The sequence below is a fragment of the Trachemys scripta genome, chromosome 2, assembly GCF_013100865.1.
Source record: "Trachemys scripta elegans isolate TJP31775 chromosome 2, CAS_Tse_1.0, whole genome shotgun sequence".
Lineage (NCBI taxonomy): Eukaryota > Metazoa > Chordata > Testudines > Emydidae > Trachemys > Trachemys scripta.
Window position 1 is genome coordinate 64,313,392 of NC_048299.1, and position 13,525 is coordinate 64,326,916.

Genomic DNA, 13,525 nt, shown 5'->3' on the forward strand with positions numbered 1-13,525 from the left:
CTTTTTGCACTGTAGACATACCCTGTCTCATTAGGATGACACGGATAAACCTCACGGTGGCAAGAGAAAACACTGCCTGAGACCAAGCACATTGTGCTGTTTCATCCATGAAGCAGCAATAGGTTCAGTTTCAAAAACTGACTCTGTTGCCTGATGCTACATCTGCATGTTTTACACAACAGTGGTAAATCTTAGAATAAAAATCTTTAAGCTATCATTATCTAAGTAGTTCATCTAATATTGTGGAGAGAAAAAGCCATTGATATATACTGTGCACACGTTTTTATCCATGTATATAAAGCAAAGGAAACAGCTTTGCAGACAACTGGCTGGTCATCTGCTGCTGGCTTCTCCTTATTTCCTAAAACTAAACTGCATTAATAAGCCAGAAGTACATTAATACTTCCCTACTATCACTTTTAAATGCAAGCACAATTGCTGTAGTTTTCACAGGGGTGTTATTTGATTAAAATTACAGGAGAGTGCAGTTGTAGCCGTGTGGGTCCCAGGCTATTAGTGTGACAAGATGGGTGAGTTCATCTCTTTTATTGGACCAACTCAGATTACCTCACCCACCTTTTCCCTCTAACTGAATGGGAGATGTTTACTTCTCTTGGTGCCTCCATACCACCATGGTGACGGAGGACATTATAAAACCCTTGATGGCGGTGCTCCACAGACTCCATAGGAACAGCAAAGGCGGGGGGACGATGACAAAAGAAGACAAATGCTAAACATTGAAATATTAATTAAACACAATAGGGAGACTATATGATTCAGAGGGATTTACTAAGAGGATGCAAATCCTTTCATCTACAAGTCAGGGGTTCAAATAGGATCCAATCTGACTTCTATGCAACCATTCTATTCAGGTCAGTAGTACCCCTAAAGTCAGGCCATAAAATCTCTATTCCATGGCTGGTCAGTAGCTTATGTGAAGTGCATTAGTAGTTTCATTTCGTTTCCTGATAAACAAATATCCACATCACAAAAACTACTGTCATTTTTAGCATCTTGGTTGGCAATTTCAGCACAAGGCCAAGAACAGAATAGCTCTAAGAAATGAACTACCCTCTCACCCTTAGTGATAGGAACCCTTTAAGATGGGGCTGAAAAATGGCTGGTCAGCGTGGAGTGGCTTATACTTCCTTTTTCTGCTGCTAAATAGCAGACTTCAGTTACCAAGACAGTGAGTCTAGCACTTTACAAGAGGATAAAATTCACCTGTAAAACTGTAAAAAAAAAAATCAGCATTTTCCCACTTGAACTGCAAGAGAAAAATCATTGTTATAGTCATAACACGTTAATACAAACATCAGTTTGCACACACATTTCTCTTTCTAGAATATGAAATTATGCTTTTAACTAAATGTATGTAAATTAAAAAATATATTGAAGCAGAAATATTTATTGATACTGTAGAATTTTATCCAGAATTTAAGTTACTTTAGAATAGTGTAGAAGCACTTAAGTCAACATACAAAAGTTCTATACTTAAGTTCTTGAACTATGAACAAAATAATACATAAGCCATAAAAAACATTTCATGGCAACTGAATCAGTGCTTTCCTTTTCTCTTTAAAAATATGGCAGTGTAGGGACCAAATTCATTTTTTGCACCATCCAGAAAAAGGATTAGGTGTGAAAGAAATCTCCTGCTTAATGTGACCTTTGGCTGTACTTTCACTTGTCATAATTACAAAGTAGCTATTCTCAGTGCCAACACATAAACTTCATTATATTATCCCTATAACTATAGTAATGCATATTTCAGGAAATGTTTCACACTATGAAAAACTGGAGGCAGAATATACTGACAGCACTTTACCTGCTGTTATCTGTAACAATGCGTAATAGGCCTTACTGAACAATAAGATTTCATGTATGCAGGAAAATAAGAGTAACCGTACAAAATTTCATAAAACATGCCACGTAATATTAATATACATTCAGGAACTTCCATGGAGTTTTCAGCTTTAACCAAAGTATTCAAATAAAGAGAAAACACAAAAAAATCAAAATAAAATTCTTCCCAAAATAGTGAAAATATTTCGGGTTTTATGTGAGTATTAAGAGTTGCAATATACCGGACTTTTCTAAACATGTGAAAAAAATATTTCTGGAAAGTAAAAAAATCCAAGAGAGCTATGCCACTTCTGCATGTTTTACACAACAGTGGTAACTCTTAGAATAAAAATCTTTAGCTATCATCCAAAGCTGTTCATGTAATATTGTGAAGAGAAAAAGCCATTGATACATACTGTACACACGTTTTTATCCATGTATATAAATCAAAGGAAACGGCTTCCTTTAAGGCAAGCATATGAAGATACTAAAGCAAGATACCAATTAAATATTCATACATTCAATATTTCAAAATAAGGAATTTGGATATACACATGCATAATTTAAGTTCTATAGTGAAACCTGTCTACAGAGGCCATTTCTACTGTATTTCAACAGCATCCTAACTTGAAATGTACAATGCAGCCTTTCCATGCTGTGTTAAAACTTTAAAGTATATAGTAATTCATTTCAAGCACTAAACACAAAATAAAGGCCATGTTATGCACACGGCACTTTTCTAAGGGAAGTACTGCTTTGCCCTGTTCATTAAACCCCCTTCAGTGCTATGCAAAAAGGCCTAATCACTACACTTTTCTATAAGGTAGAATATGCTTTCCCACAGGGGATCAGGTAGGGTGACCATCCGTCCCGTTTTTAAAGGGACAGTCCCATTTTTTGGGTCTTTTTCTTATATAGACACCTATTACCGTCCACCCCCGTCCCATTTTTTCACAGTTGCTATCTGGCAACCCTAGTATCAGGTAGAGTCAGATTAGAGAAGCAATTTACTTATTAGATCCAGAAGTTAAATAGATAACTTTAGATACAAGGTTGATAGCTTCTCAAATCACAACAGCCGTAAGTCATGCAGACATATTCAGACCTCAGATATATGTACACAACTCCCGGAAGTTGACACTCTATATGAAGCAAGAATTTAGCCCTTAATTTTGGTTTTACACATTACGTCAATCCTTCCTGGAGTAAAAACCCATATTTAAGAGAACTGCCTAAAGAAAGCACCATCAAAAGGTGGTCACGATATTCGGTACACTAAGAATGGTTCTTTGTGAATTATATAAAATAGAGGCTAACAGTTATTTACCTATGGGAATACACAAATGCTAAGTTCAGGGAATTTATAAATTCCCCATTCATTTAAAAAAATATGCAGTCAAGAATTGTAAAGGTTTCAGAGTAGCAGCCATCTTAGTCTGTATCCACAAAAAGAACAGGAATACTTGTGGCACCTTAGAGACTAACAAATTTATTAGAGCATAAGCTTTCGTGGGCTACTGCCCACTTCTTCGGATGCATATAATAAATTTGTTAGTCTCTAAGATGCCACAAGTACTCCTGTTCTTTTTTTAAGAATTTTAAACACATCTTACATACTGGTCCACTTCCTCCTCCTAGTTATGTGTAAATATTAATCTTATATATACACATCTATACATATCATATGTTTAAAATGGTCTCAGTAGGACTGATTCTCCCCTTGTGATTTTAATTCCATTTTTTTCTTAACAGAAGTAGTTAAATAAGTTATTTTTGCTATCAAGAGGCTTCATCAAAAAAGCATCAATTTCTTTTTTTTTTTTTTTTTTTTAACTAAAAATGCTAGGATCAATTTCAAGAACTCTAGGAACAATAATTAATAGCTGTATAACAAAAACCCCTATTTTTACACATTTTTAATCTTTGCTCCTTAAGGTCACTCATTTCATGTTTATATTTCTAGGAATAAGCGGAGTAAAAACTCATAAAGGTAAACAGTAATGTTAAGAAAAATAGAACTATACACAATGTGTCTCTATATGGTAAATTACTTCATATGGAAAACATCTATGGATCTTGCAATGACTATACTTTTCCCTTAGAGCTAATACTTTAATTTTCAAGAACCAAGTAAGAAAAAAAAATCAAAACTAGTCAGTAACAATGCAGCGTCGAAAAGCAATAAACTCAAAATTAAGTTATAAATAATTTAAAGCATGTCATGAAGATGTATTAATAATTCATCAGATAAATAATTTACTAAATAATCAAATAAATAAATAATGAAATACATAAATAAATCAGCAAATAAATAATTCTGCAAAATAACCTAAACAATAAGTCACTAAAACAAATGACAAACCTGCAAAACTACAATAATTTTCTAAATTCTGATAGTTTTAAATAAACAAATGTATATAACCTAGATCAATCTTTGTTGGATAGAGAAATATTTTTCACTGCTATTGGTAAATTCCTGATTACACTGTATAAGGATACAATTCAGATTTTACAAGAAGGCAGTTTTTTCCTTATAAATTATTAACACGATTCCTACAATTCCTGCTCTGCATTTTACATGCAATCCTTTTATGTAGCTCATTTTTCCCAAATATAAATGGACAGCCTCTTTATAATATTCTTAATTCATATTTTCTTTTCAGTGCAGTACTTACAATACTACTATAGCCTTCTTGGTGGTTCTCTCACTGTCTTCTCCAAACCTTTAGAAGTTGTGCTGCAGGGGGAAAACAAGTATAATAACCTTAATTATTACAGATGGTATCTCATTCATTAGTGGATGACAACATTTTATTTGAAAGCACAAGAAAAGCTGTTTTATAATTCTACAAAGCTACTTAATGTGAAACAACCATTGCTGTTTGCAGACTACCTAAAGTTTTTAGAAGTCTTTGGTGGAATGAGTTCAAGCAAACTGAGGCCTGTTTCCTGTATTTAAACTGACACGCAATCTGTGCAAACTGGCACTAATTCAAATATGAAGACAAAACGTGAGAAGGACAAATGCTTGGCTGACATCTAATGCTCTGAATTTTGGAAGCTCATAACCCTTCAAAGAATACAACAAAACCACTTAATTTCCACTATCTAAGTTCATTCACAATCTAATTAGAACACTGCACTCCAAATCCAACAGTGACACCAAGAAGGGTCAAGAAACTACTGTCCACATAAATCAGCCTTTATTCTGCATTTATTTTAATACACTATATTGACACACACTGTAGTTTGCTTTAAAAAGTGGTATTCTGTAAATAGTCTTTTAAAGGAACATGCTAGAAACGTTAAGCATGCATTGATTTTACCTGTACTCTCTAAACTGAGACTTATGTGCCCCCTTTCGTAACACACCTTATAAGCAATGTCATCTACAAGTATTTTTGGACTCTGTACAAATCTGTGAAATTGCATGAAGATGTATGTACAAAAATTACAGTATGTCACTAAACAAATTTCAAATACTCATGAATTTTGCTATTCAAAGCCGAAGGAAACGGGTAGGCAACATTATTTTCCTCTACAGATAAGATTTTAAACTGCATTGGTTTGTGTGTATTTCTGCATTCAAAGTACAAATGAAAATTCATTCCTAAAAGAACTTAGACACGTTATATTTAACAAGTCTCAAATTCTCTTTAGGGATTATAATAAGGAAACACTTGCTTAATCATAAATTTTATATTTATCTTGGCTAAACACCCTCCTTTGGATAGACTGCCATGTTTTGTCAAGAAAAATCAACACAGTGGAAACAAAGTACTTGTTCTGTTGTGTGGTCATTCAAAAGAGTATGTAGAAGTAATGTAAATGTGCACTAGCGCTGCTGATAATTTCACGCTCTCATACTCTCGTTTCAATTTGCTTTAAAAAGGACTATTCCTCCTGGCTAAATATAGTCATCCTGAAAAAGCACACCTCTCCTTTGAGCTAACATTACAAACCCTAAAACACAGCAGTGCAGAGACTTCTATTTTAAGGAATCTGAAATGCACCTGTCTCAGGATATAATCTTCTAAATTGGGGATAAATGAGCTGTACCTAAAGAAGATATTTTCTCCTGGTATTGAGATTGCATTATGTGAATAACAAACAAACTTTCTTTCTTTAGTAATGTTCCTCTCCTTCAAACTACACAGCATGAATTCTTCATAGATGAAAGGATTTAGAGTTTCCTGGGATACACAATGAAGCAGGCTTGATCCTGAGCCTCTAGAATCAGAATTTCTACACTGTACCACTAAGCTGCAGGACTTCACTTACTATTTGTAAGTTTGTGACGCAATGTGATACTCACTAATGAATTACAGTAGAGTTAAGAACAATTATACTCACCGGTATGTTTTATAAAAGTATGGGTCAAGGTAAGTGGCTAGGTTTTTGTTAACTGTGCTTTGTTCTTAATTACTTTAATGCTTAATTTGGATCATAAGGGCCCCAGGATTGACCTACTTATTTTTCTTCCTGTTTTTGCAAGGTAGAGGCTCACTTCTCCTGCTCAGATACATTTGTACATCATTACGTTGGAGGCACCTAAACTATCAGAGATTGCAGCTATTTTAAAGACCAGCAGCTCTAAAAGAGCCAGGGAAGGATCGAGGGGGATAATAGATTCTGTCATCATCTTCAAAAGGACCCGGACAGCATTAGGAAAACCTAGGAAGAAACATCCTACACTCCCATACTCACAGCATATGGTAGAAAGACTGTAAGGAGGATTGGCAAGGATCCCCCCTACCGCCCTTTCAGGAATCCTTGGGACAGGCTGGGGAGCAAAAAAAGAAAGATTTTCCCAGAAACCGAAAGTAGCTTGAAGGTTAACTTATCACCCCATCAAGAATCTGGAAAATCTAAAGATAGGATAGTCAGTTTGGGAGGCAGGTTGAGAAGTACCTATGTGCACACCCCACAAAATCTGGGCACAACCTGGGATACGGGGATGGAGAGAAACACCTCTTTCTCTTACCAAAAGTGATGTGAGTTGGCAGGTTGGTAGGAGGCGAAGGGACAAGAGAAGCAATGCAGAAAACTTCATAAGAATAGCCAAAGGGTCAGTCCAAAGGCCCATCTAGCCAGTATCCTGCCTTCTGACAGTGGCTGGTGCCAGATGTTTCCGAGGAAGTGAACACAACAGGGCAATTTATAGAGTGATCCATTCCCTGTCATCCAGTCCTAGCTTCTGGCAGTCAGAGGTTTAGGGATACCCAGGGCATGGGGTTACATCCCTGATCATCTTGGCTAATAGCCGTTGATGAAACTATCCTCCATAAACTCATCTTATTTGTTCTTGAACCCCTTATACTTTTGGTCTTCACAACATCCCCTGGCAACAAGTTCCACAGGATGACTCTGCGTTATGTGAAAAAGTACTTCCTTATATTTGTTTTAAACCTGCTGCCTATTCATTTCATTGGGAGACCCTGGTTCAAATGTTATGTAAAGGGTTAAATAACACTTCCTTATTCACTTTCTCCATACCATTCGTGATTTTATAGACCGCTATCATATCCCCTCCCCCCCGCCCCCCGAGCCATCACTTTTCCAAGCTGAACAATCCCAGTCTTTTTAATCTCTCCTCCTATGGAAACTGTTCCACATCCCTAATCACTTTTCTTGCCCTTCTCTGTACTTTTTCATATTCTAATATATCTTTTTTGAGATGGGGTGACAAGAACTGCACCCAGTATTCAAGGTGTGGGTGTACAATGGATTTATATAGTGGTATTATATTTTCTGTCTTCTTATCTGTCCCTTTCCTAATTGGTTCCTAACATTCTATTAGCTTTCTTGAATGCCGTTGTACATTGTGTAGATGTTTTCAGAGAACTATCCACAAAGATCTCTTTCTTGAGTGGTACCAGCTAATTTAGACCCCATCTTTTTGTATGTATAGTTGATATTATGTTTTCCAATATACATTAATTTGCATTTATCAATATTTTATTGGATTTGCCATTTTCTTGCCCAACCATCCAGTTTTCTGAGATCCCTTTGACATGTAAGGAGCTCTGTAACTGGAGTATGTTCAGTACAAATGGCATGTTCAGAGATTTTAACAGCAAGTCTAATGAATTCCACTGATGTACAAATTATGATTTTCAAAAGTTTATATCCTTAGCCAAGTCTCAATGGATTTTCATAGAGATTGCAAAGCACCTGTCTCTGAATCCAACACCACCCCTCTGCCTAATTTCTAGTTCCTGCTTCAAGTCATAAAGCTGCTACAGCTCAAAGAAATGGTTGGAAAATTTTTAACACTGACAAAACTACTTATTTTTTCCTAACGCCATTCTCTGAAATGGCTGCACCATTTCTACTGAAAAACTTTCCAAACAAATTCAGCATGAGGCAGAGAGCAACCATAAAATTTCACCTTGAATGGTTATTGGTATTGTCGCAAAGTTATAAGCGACTGAAAACAAGAGTTTATAATATACAGTTGAGGTTGCCTAAAACTTTCCATGGAGATAACATCTACATCTATAATAGCACCATCAATTGCCTTGGATGAAGATGCTACGTTTCCTCAGTTTGCAGGCACTAGCCAGTGTCACAAGAGCACACTACTTGCTTCTTTCACTTGATAGCTGTGATGGAGTAAACAGTGTCCCAGAGGAATTTCCAGGCGGGAATTAAGAAAAGTATATAATTTTAAAATTAGGACCACGGGAGAGAAGCTTTCTAAATGAAAAAGCGAACAAAAATAAGTGACCTTAGGGGGAAAAGAGATACACATGCATCAGATCTCAATCTGACCAAATTGTATACAAAGAAAGGTTCTGATCATTTAATATTCACACAGGTTCCAAGATTTCAACTGCTATGAGGTTATGTGAAATATTTTGTATCTAAATATCAAAGTAATTTTGACTACAATGGGTCATTCTATTTAGGAACTTCAGTACTGTGTATTTCACTGAAGACTTACAAGGGAATGGGCTATTTTTCAATTGTTTTCTCTAATTACCACACTTTTCATATATTAATGAATTGTTTTTGTTTTGATCAAGATCCTCCTCTTTATATTTCATCTTCATACTTCAATGACTGTAGTGTTTACTGTACTATAATTTAGTACTGTATATGACTAGAATGCATACATACATCTCCATTATTCTTCTTACTGATTTTGATTTTTCAGATTTGTAAATAGCAGGGGAAGGGTTATTACTGAATCTTAACTATAGGTTTCAAAAATAATCCAGCAGATGAAAGAGTTATAGAATTACTTTCAGTATGTTCCAAGAAAAGACTTCTTGGATGTTTGGAGACTAACGGTTGGTCTATGCCGACAATTTACATCAGCACAGTGATATCTCTCAGGAGTGTGAAAAACCTACACTGAGAGATGTAGCTACACCGACCTAACCCCCAGTGTACACAGAGCTAGGTCAATGGAAAATTTCTTCTGTTGACCTAGCTATCACCTCTTGGGGAGATGGATTAACTACAGTGACAGGAAAATCTATCCTGCCTCTGTAGTGAGTGTCGACATTTAAAAAGCTACAGCAGCGCAGCTGCAGCCCTGCCGCTATAGCATTTTAAGTGTATGTAGTGGTATTATATACAAGTTTGTTTTCAGCCATCTTCTTTTTATGATTTATCATTTTAGGCCAATACTAGCTAAGTGCCTCTTTTGGAAGGCCAAACTTTTCCATGACACACATGGGCGATATTTTACCTTGACATGCATATTTTATATATAAAATAAATCCTAAAGCATTAAGATGGGATACAATTTATACAGCCCTCTCCACACTGTCTCCTATAAAGTAGTAATGCAGAATGTTTTACCTTATTAGACAATATATTATTGAATCAACTGCTATTAATACAACATGCAGTTCACAGGGCTGTAGATATCTAGCAGCCAGGTTTCCTAATAGGTGAGTCCTAGAAAAAAAACTAACAGATCACTAGCAAAGGTTTATCTCATATTCCCACATGTACAGCATGCCACATTAAATATATGCAAATTAACCTCTTTCTCCTCTAGTTTTTTTTTTATCTGACAACTCACATGACCTGAAGCCATGGTTAACAATGACAATTATTTGACTTTCATATTTATACAATCAGTCATCGGATATGCATGTTAATCAATTTCAGCAGAGACTCTTGTATTTTTATTATCAATATTAAGCCTATATTTTACTAATCCCTTTATTTTTTTTAAACAATATCCCTTACACTATTTTATCTATTTCCACTATGCACCCTTTTCTAGTATCTGCCTACAAGATGGTCATTGTTACAGCTGGTCATATTAAATTGTCTGAAATATGACCAGGGAAATATTTTTATTACAAACTGTATCCTACAATAAGATCCCCATTTTGATGGTGAAGTCTATTTTACTATCAGAGATATTTCTCTTTACACAGTTTATACAAATAAAATTACTACTTTATTTAAACATTTGATTATCCATTAAAACAGAAGTGATGAAACACATTAATACTGATTAAGTAAATAGAGAATAAGCAAAGGATGATTTTGTGGTTATTTGCTGGTCAGATTTTAATATTTAAGGTTCTTTTCTCTGTTGAAATAGGATAACTAAGAACATTTCTGTGAAAAAATCTAAATTATGTGCCTCAGATATGAATCTAATAAGCTCCCAAAATCCCATCCAGGAGAACATATGGCTCTATTATTAGGATGCTTATTTCTAAAGGAAAACACTTTCTAGGAGAAAGGTGGTTTAAGACCAATGCATTCCAACTGTCACCTCCTCAAAGAGGTAATTTTGAGATAGAGTTTTATTTTAATGACCAAAGTAAGATGCTTTCTAATTACCTGTGTATTTATAATTTGCCCATCATTGTAGCACCAAATGCAATGTTAAGAATTGCACAGAACTTCCCCATGAATTATCCTCCACCATTCTTTGATTACACCATTTTACTTAGTACATGTTTTAAAATCATCATCCCTGCGATGTGATGCCAGGTTCTCTAAGGTGCCACAGGACTCTTTGTTGCTTTTTCCAGACAAAAGTCATCTACAAAAAAGTAGGTCTCATCTTGTTCTCAAAAAGATCAGGCTTGGTCTCATTCCACAGCCAAGGGTTCTCCTCATTTAGGCCTTAACTATCAACAGTTCACAGGAAGCTACACTGTGCCAGTTGCAAAGCAAGAATTGTCCATTTCCCCCATTAATGAAACTGTTGGCACTGATGAGAATATTTCATAATCTATAGAAAATGTGGGTGGAACTATGGGTCCTTTATACATCTTTTAGCACATCAAAGAGTAACATCAGCATCTGAAAGATGTTTTACAATTATAGCTAATGACAAAGAAAAGGATGGAACGAGACCATAAAGTGTAGGATGTGTGTATGGTCATCAGATACATTAAGTTGTACAAGGCACATATAGGGTTGTAGCTTATCTAAGGTAATTATACACAAAGTACGTAGAATGTCTGCAGCTCTTCAAAATTCATTAATACAAAATAACCTATATCAAAGTCTGATTATAAAATAGCTTCCATTTTAATCAGAAAGTAAGCATCAAGTTAAGGGTTTAAGGAATCATCTGTAAAACTCAAGCATAATAAATGATCAGAACTAGAAGGTAGTAATTTCTACAGAAAACAACAGGTAAGATAGCAGATGCACTGACATAGCTATCTAGTATATTCTTACAACAAGCAACAGTTCCCATTCCTGAAGATGCCTCATGTTTAAAAAAAGAATGGAGAAAAGGGTGATTTTAGAAATTAGAGACATACACCTCTACCCCGATATAACGCTGTCCTCGGGAGCCAAAAAATCTTACCGCGTTATATGTGAAACCGCGTTACAGCGAACTTGCTTTGATCCACCAGAGTGTGCAGCCCCGCCCCCCCGGAGCACTGCTTTACCGCGTTATATCCGAATTCGATTAATTGGAAATGTAATTAACATTTAACTTCAATAAATATAAACTGATTGGGTCAGACCAGCATTGCTTCTGTAAAGGTAAATGCTTTGAACTTCTTAGTATTAATTGAAAGTGGTAATAAGCTAAAGCAGTGGTTCTCAAACTGTGGCTGGCTTAGACTTGCTGGGGCCCGGGGCCAAAGCCAAAGCCCAAGCCCCACCACCCAGGGCAAAACCCAAGTCCCGTTGCCCTGGGAAGCAGGGCTCAGGTTATAGGCCCCCTGCCTGGGGCAGTGGGGCTCGGGCTTTGGCCCCACTACCCACAGCACAGGGGCTTGGGAGAGCGCAAGCTTCAGTCCCCCCCTCCTGGAGTCGTGTAGTAATTTTTGCTGTCAGAAAGGGGTAATGGTGCAATAAAGTTTGAGAAACCTTGAGCTAATGGATAAGGAGACAAGTGAAGACAGTTTACTTGGATTATCAAAATTTTGCCATGTCCTTGATCTGAGATTAAAGAAAATAACCACAGAGCAAGTGTCAAAACCCTGTCACTTACAAAATGTAGGTAAGCAAAAAAAACCTGTGTGTGTGTACGTATACTAACCAACTACTCATCAGAAGGAAAATTGGGGATTAGAAATGACTTTAGAAGAGTGATATCGAGTGTATTTATTATGGATTTGATAAAAGTAGAAAGCAAGTTGGTGAAGTTTGCTAATGACAATTTATAAGTTAAAAAACCAAGAATGTGAAGAATTCCAGACCCAATTGAATAATAATAATAATAATAATAATAAAAAAGAGGGATTGAGTAGAAGGAAGACAGATCAAATTTAATTTGGGAAATCTACAAAATAATGCAGGTAGCAAAAATTTATGATGGTAGGTTTTTAACTTGCATTATTTTCTCACAGAAGACACCCAAGAATCATTATAGAAGCATACAAATGTAGGACTGGAATGGACCTCAAAAGGTTATCTACCCCATCTCCCTGTGCTAAAACAGGATTACAAATATCTACCATCTCAGATAGGTGTTTGTCTAACCTTTTCTTAACCTCCAGCAATGTGGATTGCACAACCTCCCTAGATAGCCTGTTCCAGTGCTTAACTATCTTTATAGTTACAAAGTTTCCAACGCCATCTCCCTTATGGCAAACTAAACCATTACTTTTTGTCCTACCCTAAGTGGCCATGGAGAACAATTAATCACCATCCTCTTTAAAATCGTTTACATATTTGAAGATTTGTGCACCCTTAGCCTTCTCTTCTCTAGACTTTTTCCACAGGTCATTTTTTCTAAACCTTGTATTTTTGTTGCTCTCCTCCTCAATCTCTCCAATTTGTTCAAATCTTTCTTAAAGTATGGTGCCCATAATATCCAACTGCCAACAAGTAGAGTGGAATGCTTACCATTTGTGTCCTATTAACAAATCCCAGAATGACATTTGCCTTTTTCGCACCAACACCACACTGTTGGCTCATATTCAATTTGTTCCATTATAACCTGTGATCCTTTTTTTCAGTACTGCTACCTAACCACTTATTCTCCATTTTGTATTTGTTTTTTTGATTTTCCCTAAGTGCATTACTTTGCATTTGTCTTTACAGATTATGAATAGTTTAATAGTAGTAAGGCATCATCCAGAGCACTATGGTCGCTTTTGGTCACGGATGCTCAAGGGGAAAAAAATATAGCAGGGGGGGAAAAAAAAGAAACAGTTTAAAGTCTGCAAGTGGATGCTAGTTATTAAGTCTCAAAATTATTTTAAAATTACATTTTTCATACATCTCAGTT

The 13,525-nt window shown here is 35.9% G+C and overlaps 1 protein-coding gene across 2 annotated transcripts in view; it reads right to left on the reverse strand.

Annotated features, from left to right (window-relative positions):
• The window catches only part of TBC1D5 (TBC1 domain family member 5), a 474,884-nt gene that overhangs the window by 429,785 nt on the left and 31,574 nt on the right, over nucleotides 1–13,525 (reverse strand). For both annotated transcript variants that reach the window (XM_034760748.1, XM_034760747.1), the window contains exon 2: nucleotides 4,521–4,582. The gene's annotated coding sequence lies outside the window, so the exon portion shown is untranslated. The remainder of the gene's footprint in view (nucleotides 1–4,520; nucleotides 4,583–13,525) is intronic.